The sequence below is a fragment of the Canis lupus genome, chromosome X, assembly GCF_003254725.2.
Source record: "Canis lupus dingo isolate Sandy chromosome X, ASM325472v2, whole genome shotgun sequence".
Lineage (NCBI taxonomy): Eukaryota > Metazoa > Chordata > Mammalia > Carnivora > Canidae > Canis > Canis lupus.
Window position 1 is genome coordinate 72,573,522 of NC_064281.1, and position 19,422 is coordinate 72,592,943.

Genomic DNA, 19,422 nt, shown 5'->3' on the forward strand with positions numbered 1-19,422 from the left:
TGAATTAAATTGTATGTTTATCTGCTTTCCACACAGCCTTAACTACATGGGTGTTTTTGGACGCTTAAGTTCCTAAGAAAATTCCACAGCTATACTAGCCCCTACAATGTGACTGAGTGAGATTAAGGTCCCACTCCCATAGAGAAATAGAATTCTATCATTGGGGATTCTGAACAACTGTGCCTCCGGGAATGTAAAAGACAGGTGTTTTTGTTATGATCCTTCTAACATGGGAAAATGTAGCCATTATCCATTGAAACATGATCCAATATGGGTACAGCTTTCTCAAGTTCTCTGCAGGACTACCAGACTAGGCCACGAGCTTTTCTGGCAGCCCAGCCCGTAGCCTCTCTAGCTGCATCAAAAGTGGGATTCACTAAACCAAAGATAAGGCATCTCTGGCCTTTCCTCCTAGAAGTTAGAGGGTTCTCTGAGTAGTAAGGCTAAGGTCGTTTTGCATCAAGTCTGTCCTCACACTCAGTACTGGGGGAAGGGCTGCTAAGTTTACCCAGTGCACACTTGTGTTGAGTGTATGGAATGTACTTACCCATCACTACACAAGGCTGTTAAGAGTAAATTAACAAGTCACTCTGGACTAAGCCCCTTCAAAACAGAGGCAAATTTGGTGAACCAAGGCCATTGCCTGTGGTAATAACCCCAGTTCACCTAGGTCCTTTCCTGAAGAATCATATTACTCTCCTGATTCAAGAGGCATCTCTGGACAGGACAGACCACGCAAGGAAATAACTTCTGGGTAGGGCAATGCCACATGGAGTTTAGAGGTTGTGGTTTAGTGTACAGCACAAGAAGATGGTGGCATCACTAGTATTTAGAGCTGGAAAGAGGCCTGGCCGGACCGCACTCTTGGAGCATCTTTACTAATGCAGAGTAATGGCCGTTGCCCAGATGTCATTGCTGGGGAGTGGGGAAGGTCCCATCCTTGGGGAACAGAGTTGCTTTTGGGATGATGAGATGGCACCAGGTACTGATCCCAATCATGCCTTATCTGGATGAGTGCTGACAAGGAGTGCTCAGCTTGGAGGTAATACTGTTGGAAGAGTTGCAAGAGGTGAGCAAGTGGGAACTCATCTGGATCCCCAAATAACTTGCACTCAATTTCACGCTTTTGAAGTAATTTTTTCTCCTTTTCTTTCCTGTTTCTAATTCTTTTTTCCTCTTTTCCTCTAGTTCTCCTTCCAACATTACTCTGAGGGCTCTCTCTTCAGCTTCATATAATTCAGAGAGTTTTTAAATGAGTTTTCTTAGTCCCTGAAGCTGAAGGACAGACGCCTTTCCTTGCTGCTGCCTCTTTCCTGAGTTTCCTCAATTTCTCCAAGGTCTGAAGAATGTCCACCATCCTTTTGGTATTTCCTTGCTTTTTCCTCACTTCAGGTAAGACACCATCAGCAGCAGCTTTAAGTTCCTGCTCCTGCTTCTTCTCCACCTCCTGCAACGCACTTGACCCTCCAGAGGTCAATCTCCTGCTCGCACTCAGCTTTCCACTTGGCCTCGGCCTCGGCCTCGTGTTCTAGCACCCTCTCGCTAAGCTGCAGTCGGCGGCGCTGGACCCTCTCCAGCCTCCCGCGCGCCTCATCCACATAGGCGGCCTGGGTCGGCAGCTGCAGTCTCTCGACCAATTCAGTGCGCAGCGGTGCTGGCTGGGCATGTAGCAGTACCCAGGCCGCACCATCCGCCTCAGCCTCACGCAGGGCCTGGCTCAGGCCACGCCCCTGCCACGCCAGGAGCAGAGCCTCTCGCAGCCACCGGCGCACTTCGCCCAGCCTGGGCCCGGCGGGCACGCGCGGAGGCACAGGGTAGCTTGCCCGCGAGGGGTTCCGAACACCGCCTCTAGCTCTAGCTCGGTTGCGCAGGCACTGCAAGGTGCGTCCTGAGCACTTCAGACAGCGGCGGCGGCGCCTCAGGCTAGTGCTGGCTCCGGGGCGGCCAGCGGGGCAGGCACAGGGGTGGCGCAGAGGCAGTAGCAGCTGCGGCACCGGGTAGAAGACGCCACCGCCGCTATCGCTGCCAGCGCAAGAGTGTACCCATTTTTAAATTGGATTCTTTGTTGAGTGCTGAGGTGTATGTTTTCTTTATATATTTAGATATTAACCTTTATCAGATGTGTCATTTGCAAATATCTTCTCCCATTCTGTAGGCTTTTACTTGTGTCGATGGTTTCTTTTGCTATGCAGAATGTAGTCCCAGTAGTTTTTGCTTTTATTTGCCTTGACTCAGAAGCCATATCTAGAAAAATGTTCCTTTGGCCAATGTCAGATAAATTTTCTTTCTGTGCTCTCTTCTGTTTGTTTTTTTTTTTTTTTTTAGTGTGTGTGTGTGGTTTCAGGACTTATATTTAGGTCTTTCATCCACATTAAGTTTATTTCTGTATATGGCATCAGAAAGTGGTCCAGTTTCATTCTTTAGCATGTTGTCCAGTTTTCCCAAAACTATTTGTTGAAGAGACTTTTTCCCATTGCATGTTCTTTCCTACTTTGTTGAACATTGATTGATCATATAATTGTGGCTTTATTCCTCGGTTTTCTATTCTGTTCCATTGATCTATGTGTCTATTTTTGTGACACTACCATACTGTGCTGATTACTTCAGCCTTATAACTTGGAAGTGGAATTCCTCCAGTTTTGTTTTTCTTTTTCAAGACTGCTTTGACTATTTGAAGTCTTTTGTAGTTCCATACAAATTTCAGAATTGTTTGCTCTAGTTCTGTGAAAACTATTGTTGGCATTAGGATTTCATTAATCTTAAAGGATTTCATTAGGTGCTTGGGTTATATAGACATTTAACAATATTTCATCTCCCAATTCATGAGCATTGAACGTCTTTCCACTTTTTTGTGTTGTCTTGAATTTCTTTCATCAATGTTTTATAGTTTTCAGGGATTTTTCACCTCATTGGTTAAGTATATTCCTGGATATTTTGTTATCTTTGATGCAAGTATAAATGGGATTATTTTTGTAATTTCAATTTCTGTTTCTTCATTACTAGTGTATAGCAATGCAACACATTTCTATATGTTGATTTTGTATACTGCAACTTTACTGAATGCAGTTATCAATTCTAGTAGTTTTTTGGTGGTGTCTTTAAGGTTTTCCATATATAGTACCAAGTCATTTGCAAATAGTGAACATTTCGCTTCTTCCTTACCAATTTGGATGCCTTTTATTTCTTTTTTGTTGTTGAATAGCTGTGGCTAGAACTTCTAGTACTATGTTGAAGTGTAAAAGTGGTGAGGTTGGACATCTTCATCTTGTTCCTGACCTTTTGGTAAAAGCTCTTAGCTTTTCCCCCTTAAGTATGATGTTCACTGTGGATTTTTCAGATGGCCTGCATCATGTTCAGGCATGTTCCCTCTAGACCTACTTTGTTGAGGGCTTTTATCATGAATGGATGTTGTACTTCATCAAATGCTTTTTCTTTGTCTATTGAAAATATCATATGATTTATATCCTTTCTCTTATTGAAGGGATGTATTGATTTGCAGTCTCTCTGTGTCTGTTTCTCTGTGTTAGGAAAGTCAGATATGCTTCTTGCTCTTGAAGGTAATGGTCTTGGGTCTTATAGTGCCCTGCAATGCAGCGTCCCCTGTTCTCTAGGTCCTGGCATTTCAGGGAGTATCTCCTATGTATGTTGACTATGCCCTGCTATTGAGTCCTGACCTCTTTTTCCTTCAATCCAGTTGTCTTCAGAGGCTCTCTTTGCCTGTTGTGGACAATGTTTTGTCCCCAGCTGGCTGGGGGCACTTTTAAGAAATTGTGTACTGGTTTGCTTGGAAATGAATCCACTACTGCCATAGCCACCAGAACTGAGGTATTGCAAAATGTGTAAGCCAGGAGATGAGGTGTTGGTGGGGTTTGTGTAAGTCTTCTATAGGAAGGGGCCTGCAACACAGTGATTGAGGCAAGTGTGACTAGAAAGGGTGGAACCTCCGACATGTGGGGCTTGGTGTAAGCAACTTAAGTAGCAAAGTGTCAACAATGCTGGTTCCTGCAGGTGGCCTTGTATGGTGAGGGATAGGGGAGGAAAATGACACCTGTCTCTTTAAGGGTGGGGACACCACTTCCTAATGCCCTAGGTTCTCCCCCAGAGCCAAGCCAATTTTTAAAATTCGGCTTTAATTCTGGCTGGTTGTAAGAACTCATGAAATTCAGCCCCTCTCCCTTTCAAAGCAAATATTTTTGAGATTCATCTAACCTGTGTGAGCTCCCTGGTGTGAAAGTCTATTTTTCACCCTTTTCTGCACTTCCGTCTCCATCCCCATTGTCTTGTCTGTTTAGCTCCCAAGCCATGTCTCCTTCCTTTGTACCTTCTTCAATGTGGCCTCCTCTCTATCTTTATTTGTGGAAATTGTTCTACCAGTCTTCAAATCACTTTATGGATTATTTACACTGATCTGAGTGTTATCTGGTAGTATCCATGGGATGAGGGGAGCTTAGGGTCCTCCAACTCTGCCATATTCTCAGACTGCAATATTGCTACTTTCTGATGGAAGTAAATTGGCTCAAGAACCTAAGCCTGACTTAATGGGATGAGCACTGGGTGTTATTCTATATATTGGCAAATTGAATATATATATGTCTACTTTTGGGGATTATAAAAGCTAGTAATCCATTTCTTTCTCTTTTTTTTTTGAGAGAGAGAGAGAGAGCACATGCAAGCAGAGGGGGGCAGAGGGAGAAGGAAAGAGAGAATCTAAAGCAGTCTCCACACTCTGCATGAAGTCCAATGTGGGGCTTGATCCCACAATCCTGAGATCATTACCAAGCAGAAATCAAGAGTCTGACACCCAACCCACTGAGTCATCCAGGCACACCTACTAGTAACCTATTTCTAACTGTGATTTTAATATCTATGAACTCATGGAATTTTTGCTTAGCAAATGGCTGTGACAAAAGGAGGAAAAAAATTCAACTATCACGTTGACAACCAGTTCATCATTAAACTGTTATTGAGGGCCATTGGTCGAAGAGCTAACACTGCAGGAAGTTTGGTACCTTCCAAAGGCAATTCTCAAGCAACTGTAGATGCATCAAGCACTTTAACCTATAAAAAACACATTTCTCAGAAAATGAAAATATTTTGGCCAATAACCATTTTAATTTTAAGCTATTAGATTTTATTTTTGCATTTATCTTGACTACAAGACATCTCTAAAAGAAATGTATTTCTTCACAGTAGAAACTAATACTAAAAAAAGATATACCTCTCACATATTGATTTTAAAAATCTTATTATGGTTTGTTGTGCATGTATCTCAAAGTGACAGCCTCCTGTAGTCCTAATCACAGGTGCCTGAAACAAAAGATAACATGGCCTGGTGCTAGTGTAGGATGGTAGCCAAAATGCTTTGCCCAAGCTCCCACTGGCAGTAGTTTGCATAGGCAGACAGCCTGCCCTCTGGCCCTTGTTTAGCTAAAGTTTAAAAACCAAACTAGGTACTAGGTTTTTTTTTTCTTTTCTCCAAGAATAGCCATCAACAGAAAGGGGAAGGGAAAAAAAGAACATTCAGCATGTGAAAGGTGATGAAAGCTGGATGAAAGCCAAAGGTGGGAAGTCTGGATGAAAAAAATAATAGGTAAGCTGGTAGAACCAACTGTGGAATTCCTTTGGCAAATAGCAATAGCTAAAGTCAATTTTTAACATGTAAACAATTTAGTGAACAGAATGAGTAGTGATAAAGACAGGAGGAGGAGGAAGCAGAAAGAGAGAGTAGGAAAGGAGCCCAAAGAGGATTAGAAGTTGTCAATGAATTTCATTTTAGGAAATATAGCAGAGAACACTTACTGCAGAATGTCTCATCAACTCATCCTAGTTTCTTGTGACATCTGTATCTATTTAACTGATTATTAATTATATACTTTAGGTAATTCATATTTTTAGAGGTCTCATATAGATATCATATTGCTTTTGAAGTTTTTATTTCTTTAAATCACACATGATTTATAAATATTATCTTCTTCACTCTTCTGTTTTGAAATTCACAACTTGGAGAATGTGGGGTTTGTGTTATTTTTGGCTATTTTCTAAGATCAGTCTTAAAATGTTGGGTATGCTCCTCAGGTCCTGATGTTTTATACTCTTTAATATATACTGCTATTCTGATGATTATTTTTTATACAGACTTTTTAAAAACATTTTATTTATTTATTTGAGAGAGAGAGAGAACACAAACAGGGAGGAGGGGCAGAGGGAGAGGGAGAAGTAGACACCCCATTGAACAGAGAACCCAATGCAGGACTTGATGCCAAGACCCTGGGATCATGATCTGAGCTGAAGGCAGATGCTTACTCAACTGAGCCACACAGGTACCCCTATTATGGTGATTCTTTCAACTTTATAATACACTGTTTTTAAAAAATGAAAATGGGATAGTTTGATTCACAGTAGGAATATTTTTCTTAATCTTTTACATTTTATAAGGCAATGGGAAATTTTGAAGGGCTGATGGGAGTAAGAGAGAAGAAAGGCTTGAGAAAGAATGCTTTTCAGTTACAATGGACTAGAAGTACAGCAGTTAGAAATATCAGCATGGTACTACCTTGAACTACCTTCCATTAGTGTATGAAATAGACTCTAGCACCATCAGGGGGAAAAAATGCTGGCTTTTTTAACAAAGTCCTTTAGAAGGAAAATATCAGTAGATCAAACAATAGGGAAAACACCTATAAAACATAATGTATTATCTCTTAATATAATTTCCAGGTTCAGATGCTTATATTCTATGAGCCTGTTGATACAGGCCTAGTTCAAAGTATGAGAGGAAGGGAGGTGAGATTCTCTGGAAAATAAGAACATATTCAAAATGTAACTGCTTTTGAAACATTGGCAAGACCACACTCGGAGGCTTCAATTGACCTGATTTGGATGAAAAACAACAAAAAATAAAAATGCTATCTACAAGTGAAAAAAAATCCACTTTTCTCATGAATAGAAAAATGCATTTTTATTTAATTTTGATATTTCAGCAATCCCTGAGATAGAACATGTTAGCTGACATCAGCCTTTATATACTAAAGGACTCTCTTTGATATACTTCCTTCTCACCAAATTATAATCAAGGAATCCATTTCCAACCAAGTCAAAGCAAATAGCTCTGTTAATTCAGCATGTATAATGCCTGGATTCTTTTAAAAAGTAGAAGGGGATTTATTGGCTGTGGCAGGACTTGTTTGCTAATGAGGGTCAGAAAGAGAGGAGATTTGCAGTTGATTTTCATAAAAGTCTTTTTTCCTTTACAAAAAAAGTATATGATTTTTGAAAAATAAAGAAATGTAAACAGTTGAAAATATGTTCTCCTTTCCCTTCATTCACACTCTAAAGAAATGAATATCAATTACATTTTACTGTATATCCTTTAATTTTCTTAGGCATAGGGCAGCCTGGGTGGCTCAGTGGTTTAGCGCTTGCCTTCAGCCCAGGACATGATCCTGGAGATCCGGGATCGAGTCCCACGTCGAGCTCTTTGCATGGAGCCTGCTTCTCCCTCTGCCTGCGTCTCTGCCTCTCTCTCTGTGTCTCTCATGAATAAATAAATAAAATCTTTAAAATAATAATAATAATAATAATTTTCTTAGGTATATAGATGTACATCTACATTTATGTAAGCATATGCATAATATATATCAAATGTTTTATATATTTGTATATCAAAATATTTTGATATTTTTATATTTTATATATTATATGTGGTATATTATGTATATTTTATATAGTTGAATATATCTAAGGTGTTTCTTCTCATAAAAATTGAATCATATTCTAAGCCTCCTATGCACATTGCTTTTTTCAGTCAGTATACCAAAGATCAACTTCTATATACAGACATATAAATATTCCGCATTCTTTGTGATGGATGAAAGCATTACATTTTATGTGTGCCATAATTTATTTACTCTCCTGATATAAACATTTTGGTTGTTTCCAGTCTGTTGCCATTATAAATAATGCTGCAATGAATGTCCTTTGGCATATGCCTTTGCATTAATCATTATGTATTTCAGATATTATTTGATATGATTAAAATAACTAGCATATATGTAAGATATGAAGCACAGTAACAAAATTAATAACTGCGAATCCATCACTCCACTTAAGAAATAAAGCATTAAAAAAAGAAATAGGCATTATTTCTTTGTATCCCCCTGTGTGCTCCTTTCCTATCCCTAATCTATTCTCCTGCCTCCACTGCCTGCAATCCATGTAGACTTTGTTGAATTTTTGTGTTTTGTTTTTTGAATGATTTTCCTCTTATTCCTGAATGCATAAATAATGTAGTTGGTTTGCATATTTTGGGCATTTATAAAATTTTATTTTATTGTGTGCAGTCCGTCACTTGCTTTTTTCATCAATGTTATATTAAGTGTTTATCTACATTGTTGTGTGTAGCTATGGTTCATTCATTTTCATTTTCAAACTTTCCAAACTGCAACTGTCCTACAATTTATTAATCCATTCTCTTGTATTGCTGGATCATATAATATGTGTATGTTCAAATTTCCAAGAGAGTGCAAAATTGTTTTCCAAAATGATTGTAGAGCTTCAAGCTTTCATAAGTAGAGTATTAGAATATGAGTCTTAATGGTTGTTCCACATCTTGGTATCATCACACTTTTTTAATTTTAACAGATATCTTCATTTCTGCCAATTTTTTTCAGTGTATCTCATTTTGTTAGTAATTTGAATCTCTGATTCCTAATGAGATTACCTTTTAAAACATATTTTCATGGTCGCTTTTTTTCCTATTCTATGAAATGGCTATTCATGTTTATGCCCATTTTCTATTGAGCTGTTTGTCTTTTTCTTACTGATTTGTGAAAATTCTTTATATATTCCAGATACTAAAATTTTGTCCATTTTTTGTGTTTCAGATATCTTTTCCCAGTGTTTAGTTTGTCTTCCCACTTTCTTTATTCTGTATTTTCATAGATAGACATTCTTAGTTTGATGTAATTAAATTAATCTCATATATTATGGCAAACACTGTAGTGCTTTGTGTGTCTTTTTTTTTTCTTTGTGTGTCTTTAAAAAAAATCCTTCCTTACTTTGAGGCCACAATGTTGAAGTCTATTTTTCCTCCTTTTGCATCTGGCCATGTCAACGATCATTTTGGAAGTTAACATAGGTTGATTTCTGAGGGTTAGAACATAAAAAATGATGCAGCTTCCTTCTGCCTGGCTCTAAGAATGTGCCTTTTGAGCCTTATGATGCCATAGAATAAAGCTTAACCAAGAATGTGAAAGATCTGTAGTATGAGCACTATAAAACATTGATGAAATAAATTGAAGATAATATTAAAAAATGAAAAGTCATTCCATTCTTACAAATTGAAAAAACAAATATTGTTGTCCATACTACCCAAAACAATCCATGGATTTAATGCTGAGGTGGATGTGGAGAAAACCCTCATGCACTGTTGGTGGCAATGCAAATTGGTGCATTTCCAATGTGGAAAATAGTATGGAATTTCCTCAAAAAATTAAAAATAGAATTTCCATATGATCCAGTAATTTCATGACTAATTACCCAAAGAAAATGAAAACAATTATTTGAAAAGACATATGCACCATTTTGTTTATTGCAGCATGATTTACACTAGCCAAATTATGGAAACAAGCCAAATATATATCAATATATGAATGGATAAAGATGCGATATAGATAAAAATGATGATACAATATTACTCAGCTTTAAAAAATAATGAAATCTTGCCATTTGCAACAACGTGGATGGACTTAGAAGGTATAATGCTAAGTGAAATGCATTAGTGAGAGAAAGACAAATACTATATGATTTCACTCATATGTGAAATTTAATAAAACAAACAACCAAACAAAAAAGACAAGAAAACCCAGACAAATACATAGAACAAACTAATGGTTGCCAGAGGGGAAGGAGGTGGGGAATGAGTAAAATAGGTGAAGGGGATTAAGAGTACACTTATTTTTTTTAAGAGTACACTTATTTTGATAAGCACTGAGAAATGTAGAAAATTGTTGAATCATCATTTTGTACACCTGAAATTAATATAACACTGTATGTTAATTATACTTGAATAAGAAGAAAGAGCCACCATGGAATAATTATCGCTATGCTGAAGCCACCATGTAGAAAAAAAAAAAAAACGTGAAAATAGAAATATCCAAAGTGCCCAACATATTTCAGTCCCCAGCTGTTTGAGTCCTCCCACTCCATGCACCAAAGCCTTTGAGATAGCCCCTGCTCTCACTACCACCTGATTGCAACCCAATGAGAACTGGAGCTAGAACCTCCCACTTGAGCACCCCAAATTCCTGATTCACAGAAATTGTGACAGATAATAAATTAGTGTTATTGGTTCAAGCCACTAAGCTTTGGAGTGATTTGTTACACAGCATTATATAGACAGAACATCGTCTTTTTTTTTTTTTTTGGAACCTCTATTTGTTTATTGGTCAATCTATTTATTCACGAAACTCCTTGTGACTCAGTTTTTTATTTTAATTTGTAAAATGGAAAAAGGAATACTATCCTCATAAGGTGGTTGTGAAGATTAAAATGGTTAATTTTTATCAGTGCCCAGCACAAAGTGCTATATATGTATTAACTATTACTATTGGTACTATTACTTATAATAATGATTAAAATCATTATTTCTGAGCTAATAACATATTGTCATAATTTCCATCATTATAATAATTCATGATACCCAGTGAAGTAATTTCCCCCACCTTTTTCTTCTTCTCACGTTTCTCTTGGCTATTTTTGGGTTTATGTTCTTTCACATAAATCTTGGAATTGCCTGTAACTTTCCTCAAAATAATACCTTAGAATTTTAGTTCAGTTGCATTGACTCTATTATTCAATTTGCAAATGATTATAATTTAAATATCTTTAAAATTTTGAGTCTTCCTAGAATTGTAAATAGAGTAAAGTAATATTTCAAGAACAGGGGTCAGGAAACCTTTTCTTCCTGTAAAAGGCCACATAGTCAATATTTTAAACTCTGAGCTCTATGCAGTCTTGCATAGCAGTATTGCAACTACTCATCTGTGCTTTCATAGGGCAAAAGCAACCAGATACAATACATAAATAAATGTACATGGTTGGCCACATTTGGCCCATAGGCCATAGTTTACTGACCTCTGTCCAAGAAGAGATTGAAATAGTCTTCCTAGGTACCTTGATTGGATATTAAACTCACATATGCAAAATAGATCTTTCTGAGCTTCCTTTTTATTCTGTTTCTCTATTTATGGGTTTACTTCTTATATTAATTTTATTACTTATTTAAACAGGGACAATTTTCATTTTATTGTTTTAATTTTTTCAAGTCTACCCACTCACATTTTGTAGTTTCCTATTGATTACTCATATTATACTTCCAACTTTTATTCTTGTGGTTTTTCAGTTCATGGTACTTTTCATATATCCTGTATTTGATAATTTTAGATTCCAGAATCTCTCTTGGTCTAAATCTGTTGGATTTTTGTTGTTTGTCTCTACTGACTCTACCTCACAATAGTTCATTTTGTTGTGTGTTTTGTGATCCTCATTTATGAGCTTAAAGTTGTTTCCTTTATCTTTCTATGTTTTGAATGCATTCTTCTAAAGAGGAATTATGTTTGCTTTTTTATGAGAGTGACGGGGTGCTATTGACCTGGAACATTTTAATTTTTATCATCCATCCAAGCACCTCCACTTCATCCAAGATTCTCAGGTTCTAATATGCCCTTTTCTACCTGCAGTGTGGTTTTAAGCATTTATCATTAGGGAAGTCATGTCTTTTCATGTATTTTCTGATCATCTGTTTCTTTTCAGCTCACTTTTTTTTTCAATCTTTTGAAGAGTTCCCTTAGTTTATATGTCTCAAGCAATGCAAAAAGTATCACACTATATGCAGGATTTAGTTTTTTCTCCATTAAGAACACATCCTCAAAAAATTAAATTTGCCATATTGCCAGAGGTTATAGTGTCTGATAGATTCTTTAAAATAAAGAAAATAAAGGATTTGTCTTTTTGTTCCATATTATCAATTGCCCACCGTAAAACATTTAATCAATTCATGCTCTCAATAACAGTGAATGAGAGTAACCACTATCTCCTATCATTGTCAACAGTGGATATTTCTAGTCTTTTTATTTTTTCCTCTCAGATATAGATGTGTGGGTTGTTACCATAAAGAAGAGAGAGCTTTAGATACATAGAAACAGAATACATATTCTCCTTATCTGAAGGTCACTAAACTAGGACTCAGTAATCCTCCATTGTGAAGTGACCAGGTTTCTAGGTCTGCTCATGTTCTGCTGTGAATAAATGAAGACACTCAAGGCTTTCTTATCATTTTGAGATAAAATGATAGGTATTATTTTACCTGGACAAACAACTATAAAACAAAGTAAAAACCATGCCTACTCCATTATCCCTCTGGCACTGTGACCTCAAAGAAACGGTATCTGTTAAATCTTAATTCTCACGTTTGAGGGACAATGGGGAAAACTACGTTCTATTTCACACTCTGAATCCATAAGTGTACTCTAAGGTCTTTAGAAAGTGCTGCATAAAAGAAATATATCATTAGAAAGAAATTTTAATGTATGTTAAGAGATTTTAAGGATAAAAGCTTATTAAAATAAATCTTCTATTGCCAGAATATTTTCAATTCTATCAATTTGAGCAAGTGACCCAATAAAGTCATTTCCCCTAACTGGCACAGAACTAACCTGGTGCAACGGGAAAAATTAGGAAAAAAAATTGTGAATAAAATCTGATTGCTATATTCCTCTAAGGGCCCTAGGCCCCAGGTTCCATTTTAGAGAGAGTCCAAGTCCATAGATATTCTGACATGAGGTTTGTAAATTAAATGAAACTTAATAAGAAGGCTGATGCATATACCTGAAATGCCTTTCAACAAGTATACCCTGCAAAACACTTTCATGCTGAGGCATTATATCAAGGGGAAATAAATCCTTCCCAACAACCAATCAAGTCATTTGAAAGGCAACATGAACTGACATTCCTATGAGTGTAAGAGTGTTTTAGAATGTCAGAAGACCACAATGTGATCATTAATACTGCATTAAGTCCAATTATATTTCTTAGCTTGAAAAGTCATTTTCTAAAATAATAGTATTCAGAGTCTTCCTCAAAATTGTGCAATTCAAACAAGTAGGCATTGCTTTTAATTTAATTCACTAAATTTTAAACTCCTACACATTTCCAGAGTCCATTCATTACTTTTTATTGAAGTATGATAGCAAATGACACGTTTGTATCCTATTTTAAGGTCTGTGTTTATTCAACTTTAAAATCAATTGGGACAATTATAATTGACCTTTGTCTTTTCAGTTAGAAAATGCTATCTAAGAAAAATTTTAAAGTATATTCTTGTAATATGTTAATATTAAAAAATATATGATCTCCTAGAGTATAAAACTTAACACATACATTAATGTTAGTCAAAATATATATAAGCATAAACAGAAAACTCAGCCATTTATTCATCATTTTTTTTTGGCAATAATAAAGACTAATGGGTGGCTCAGTGGTTGAACGACTGCCTTCAGCTCAGGGCGTGATCCTGGAGTCCCAGGATCGAGTCCCATATCGGGCTCTTTGCATAGAGCCTGCTTCTTCTGTCTCTGCCTGTCTCTGTCTCTCATGAATAATTAAAATCTTAAAAAAAAGACTCACTCACTCTAATCCATGACCTGGGACTATATAATTTGATCTTCTTGGGTCATCTTGAAACAGAATATAAAGGCAATGATTTTCAATCTTAGATAAGGTATAAAAATAGTAATTCTCTGACATAGGTAAGACAGATTGAAGCTTCCTAAATACCGGGCCTTCATGCTATTTTACAGCATTAGAGATGGCTGCTAAATCAGAGGTAAAGGAACCAGAGCCAGAGCAGCAGGTAGTATATAAGAGAGCTATGATGAGGTGGCCTGCCTGTACCTGATCAGTAGAAGGCTGACTCCATGCCAAACAGAAGTAGTGAAATTTCTTTCTATAGAGACAAACATAGGACAAACACAAAAATACTTTCCTCCATGCCTCTGATCAAAACAAACAAAAATAATAAATGTGGTAAAAAAAGAATAAATGAGGTAAATAGCAATATACAAGATGGCTTGTTAAGAGAGTACAGACTAGATTAATACATGAGCATCACATCTTTGAAGAACAAGGTTTAATTCCAGCTGTCGTCACAAATGAAATAAGCTTGACAGTCTGTAGTGAGCAGTAATGCATGACACACCACACTACTGCACTCTTTGGCAGAGAAAATAGTGTTCTATCTAGAACAAAATGTATACTTTTTGATAGAAAATAACTCATAGTGCAATTCCTTTAAGTATCTGGGGAGGAAAATACAGATAGTGAGCACTGTTGATTGCAGGATATAGGAAACAATTGTCCTCCATCTCAATGCTCTATTTGAATAGCTGATCAGAAAGGAGTTTCAAGCAGGAAACATATTAATCTTTCACATTTTTATTAGCATAAGTAATATTAGTGTATCATTAACCCAGTTGTCCTCTCCAAAATAGGTATCTTTACACTAGGAGAAAATTGTCACAAGGGTATATTTTGTCACTAACATATCACTATGTGACTCATCTGTGCTCAAGGGGCCCAAATTATTGATTTTAAGGCTCATGTAGGAAATCTCAAATGTAATGTAGTATAGTTTTGAAGTATGTTTCTGGTTACCAATTTCATAGTTACAATTTCAACCAATTTCTCTGTGTTATCACTTCACAGTTATGTATCCTATGAACATAATGTAATAATGTTTCGCATAATTGCCTTTCTTATACATAGACTGAATAATTTACTGGATAAAGCATGGTTCAATGTGTCCAATAGTTACAGTTCCAATTCCTCTTTCTAGACTACTACAATAAGCTATGTGATTTTTAAGGAGTAATTGTGCTCTTGTATCAGTTTCATCATTTGAGTCTACACTAAATCACAATGCTGAAATCCTGCAAAGGCTTTAAGGATTAACCACATTTCCTGTTTTAACACCAGAAAGTTTGTAAGGCCTTGTGATTCAAGGCTTATACTAATACCAAAGCTTCCTTGATCAGTCATTTCACCCCAGAAGACATGAAACATATCTGTTTGTTCTCTGAACCATCATAACCATGACATGTAGATTGGCAAAATAAAAAAATAAATAAAAGATTTAAAAGTGCTTTAAAATTATTTTTCTTGTCAATGGGCTATATTCTTGAAATTACTCTATATGTGTCAAATAATATTTTAAAAGTAAAAGAAAAAGTGATGTGCAACACCGGAAATTGACTGGGTTAGTTAAATTTTATGCTATTTGATTTTCTTTCCCTTTTCTTAATTTTTTGTAGTTTTTAATTTTTAAAACTCAATTCAGTTAATTAACATATAGTGTATTATTAGTTTCAGAGATCGATTTCAGGGATTCACCAGTTTTCTATAATACCCCATGCTCATTACATTACATGCCCTCCTTCATGTGCATCACCCAGTTATCCCATTCTCCCCACCCACAGCAATACTCAGTTTGTTTCCTATAGCTAAGAGTCTCTTATGGTTTGTCTCCCTCTCTGATTTTGTCGTGTTATTTTTCTACCTTCCCTTCTCCTATGAACCTCTGTTATCTTTCTTAAATTCCACATATGCGTGAGATCATATGACAAATGTCTTTCTCTGATTGATTGATTTCATTTAACATAATACCTTTAGTTCTATCCACTTCCTTGCAAATGGCAAGATTTCATTTTTGAGGCTCAGTAGTATTCCATTGTATATATATACCACATATTCTTTATCCATTCATCTGTCTGGACTCTTTCCATGGTTTAGCTATTGTGGACTTTGCTGCCATAAACATTGAGGTGCAGGTACCCCTTCAGATCACTACATCTGTATCTTTGGGGTAAAAACCCAGTAGTACAATTTCTGGTTTGTACGGGTAGCTCTATTTTCAACATTTTGAGGAACCTCCATACTGTTTTCCAAAGTGACTGCATCAGCTTGCATTCCCACTAGCACTGTAAGAGGTTCCCCTTTCTCCACATCCTCATCAACATCTGTCCTTTCCTGACTTGTTAATTTTAGCCATCCTGACTAGTATTAGGTAGTATCTCGTTGTGGTTTTGATTTATATTTCTCTGATGCCCAGTGATGTTCAGTATTTTTTTCATGTGTCTCTTAGCTATTTGTATGTCTTCTTTGGAGAAATGTCTGTTCGTATCTTTTGCCCATTTCTTGATTGGATTATTTATTCTTTGTTGAGTTTCATAAGTTCTTTGTAGCTCTTGCATACTAGTCCTTTATTTGATAAGACATTTGCAAATATCATCTCCCATACTGTTGGTTGCAATTTGGTTTTGTTGACTGTTTCCTTTGCTGTGCCAAAGATTTTTTATCTTGATAAAGTCCCAATAGTTCATTTTTGCCTTTGTTTCCCTTGCCTTGGATATGTCTCTAGCAAGAAGTTGCTGTGGCCGAGGTCACAAAGGCTGCCACCTGTGTTCTCCTATGAGATTTTGATGGATTTCTGTCTCACATTTAATTTTTCATCCATTATGAGTTTATTTTTGTGTACGGTGTAAGGAAATGATCCAATTTCATTCTTCTGCATGGGGCCGTGCAATTTTCCCACCAACATTTATTGAAGAGACTGTCTTTTTTACACTGGATATTCTCTCCTGCTTTGCCAAAGATTAGTTGACTATAGAGTTGAAGGTCCAATACTGGATTCTCTATTCTGTTCCATTGATCTATGTGTACCATACGACTTGATGACTATAGCTTTGTAATATAGCTTGAAGTCTGGAATTGTAATGCCACCAGATTTACCTTTTTTTCCCAACATTCCTTTGGCTATTCTGGGTCTATTTTGGTTCCATACAAATTTTCGGATTAAAAAAAAAAACAAATTTTAGGATTATTTATTCCAGCTCTGTGAAAAAAGCTGATGGTATTTTCATAGGGATTGCCTTGAATGTGGAGATTGCTCTAGGTACATAGAACATAGACATTTTAACAATATGTGTTCTTCCAATCCATGAGCAAGGAACGTTTTTCCATTTCTTTGTGTCTTCAATTTCTTTCATGTGTGCTCTACAGTTTTCTAAGTACAGATCCTTTGCCTCTTTGGTTAGGTTTTTTTTTTTTAAGATTTTATTTATTTATTCATAGAGACACACAGAGAGAGAGAGAGAGAGAGAGAGAGAGAGAGGCAGAGGCACAGGCGGAGGGAGAAGCAGGCTCCATGCAGGGAGCCTGACGTGGGACTTGATCCAGGGTCCCCAGGATCAAACCCCGGGCTGCAGGCGGCGCTAAACCGCTGCGCCACCGGGGCTGCCCTTTGGTTAGGTTTATTCCTAGGTATCTTATGCTTTTTGGTGCAATTGTAAATGAGATTGATTCCTTAATTTCTCTTTCTTTGTCTCATTGTGAGTGTATAGAAATGCAACCGATTTCTTTACATTGATTTTATATCCTGTCACATTATTGAATTCCTGTATGAGTTCTAGCAATTTTGGTGTGGAGTCTTTTGGGTGTACCACACAAAGTATCATGTCATCTGCAAGAAATGGAAGTTGAATTCTTCTTTGCCAATTGGGATATCTTTCCATTCTTTTTGTTGTCTGATTGCTGAGGCGGGACTTCCAGTACTATGTTGAATGAAAATGGTGTGAGGGGACATTCCCATGGTGTTCTGACCTCAGGGGAAAACTCTCAGTTTTTTCCCATTGAGAATGATATTCCCTGTGGGCTTCTCAAATATGACTTTTATGATATTGAGGTATGTTCCACCTTTCCCTACACTGTAAAGAGTTTTAACCAAGAAAGAATGCTGAACTTTGTCAAATGCTTTTTCTTCATATTGAGAGGATCATATGGTTCTTGTCCTTTCTCTTAGTAATGTAGTGTATCCTATTGATTAATTTGCAGATGTTGAACCACCCTTGCAGCCTAGGAATAAATCCCACTTGGTCACGGTGAATAATCCTTTTAATGTACTGTTGGATTCTATTGACTAGTATCTTGGTATTTGTGCATCTATGTTCATCATTGATATTGGTCTGCAATTCTCCTTTTGGTAGGGTCTTTGTCTGGTTTTGGGACCAAGGTAATGCTGGCCTCATAAAAAGAGTTTGGAAGTTTTCCTCCAATTTCTAATTGTTTGAAACAACTTCAGAAGAATAGGTATTAATTCTCCTTTAAATATTTGGTACAATTTCCCTGGGAAGCAATCTGGCCATGGACCCTTGTTTGTTGGGAGATTATTGATGACTACTTCAATTCTTCTGCTGGCTAAGTGTCAGGACAGATTTTCTGTATCTTCTTGCTTCATTTTTCGTAGATTGTAAATCTCTAGGAATACATTCATTTCTTTCAGATTGCCTAATTTGTTGGTATATAGTTGTTTAAAATATGTTCTTTTTTATAATAAATTTATTTTTTATTCGAGTTCAATTTGCCAACATACAGAATAACACCCAGTGCTCATCCTGTCAAGTGCCCCCACAGTGCCCATCACCCATTCACCCCCACCCCCCGCCTTCCTCCCCTTCCACCACCCCTAGTTCATTTCCCAGAGTTAGGAGTCTTTATGTTCTGTCTCCCTTTCTGATATTCCTACCCATTTCTTCTCCCTTCCCTTATATTCCCTTTCCCAATTATTTATATTCCCCGAATGAATAAGACCATATAATATGTCCTTCTCTGATTGACTCATTTCAATCAGCATAATACCCTCCAGTTCCATCCACGTCGAAGCAAATGGTGGGTATTTGTCATTTCTAATGGCTGAGTAATATTCCCTTGTATACATAAACCACATCTTCCTTATCCATTTATCTTTCGATGGACACTGAGGCTCCATCCACAGTTTGGCTACTGTGGACCTTGCTGCTATAAACATTGGGGTACAGGTGTCCTGGCGTTTCATTACATCTGCATCTTTGGGGTAAATCCCCAACAGTGCAACTGCTGGGTCGTAGGGCAGGTATATTTTTAACTCTTTGAGGAACCTCTTCACAGTTTTCCTTTGTGGCTGCACCAGTTCACATTCCCACCAACAGTGAAAGAGGGTTCCCCTTTCTCCGCATCCTCTTCAACATTTGTGGTTTCCTGCCTTGTTAATTGTCCCCATTCTCATTGATGTGAGGTGGTATCTCATGGTGGTTTTGACTTGGATTTCCCTGATGGCAAGGGATGCAGAGCATTTTCTCATGTGTGTGTTGGCCATGTCTATGTCTTCGTCTGTGAGATTTCTGTTAAGATGCAATCCAAACTCACTGGGCAATGTCTTTTGCCCATTTCATGATTGGATTGTTTGTTTCTTTGGTGTTGAGTTTAATAAGTTCTTTATAGAACTTGGAAACTAGCCCTTTATCTGATACATCATTTGAAAATATCTTCTCCATT

The 19,422-nt window shown here is 37.0% G+C and overlaps 1 pseudogene; it reads right to left on the reverse strand.

The window, feature by feature from the left end:
* Nucleotides 1-878: 878 nt before the first annotated feature.
* LOC112649340 (programmed cell death protein 7-like) lies at nucleotides 879-3,950 on the reverse strand (annotated as a pseudogene).
* Between the last annotated feature and the right edge of the window lie 15,472 nt (nucleotides 3,951-19,422).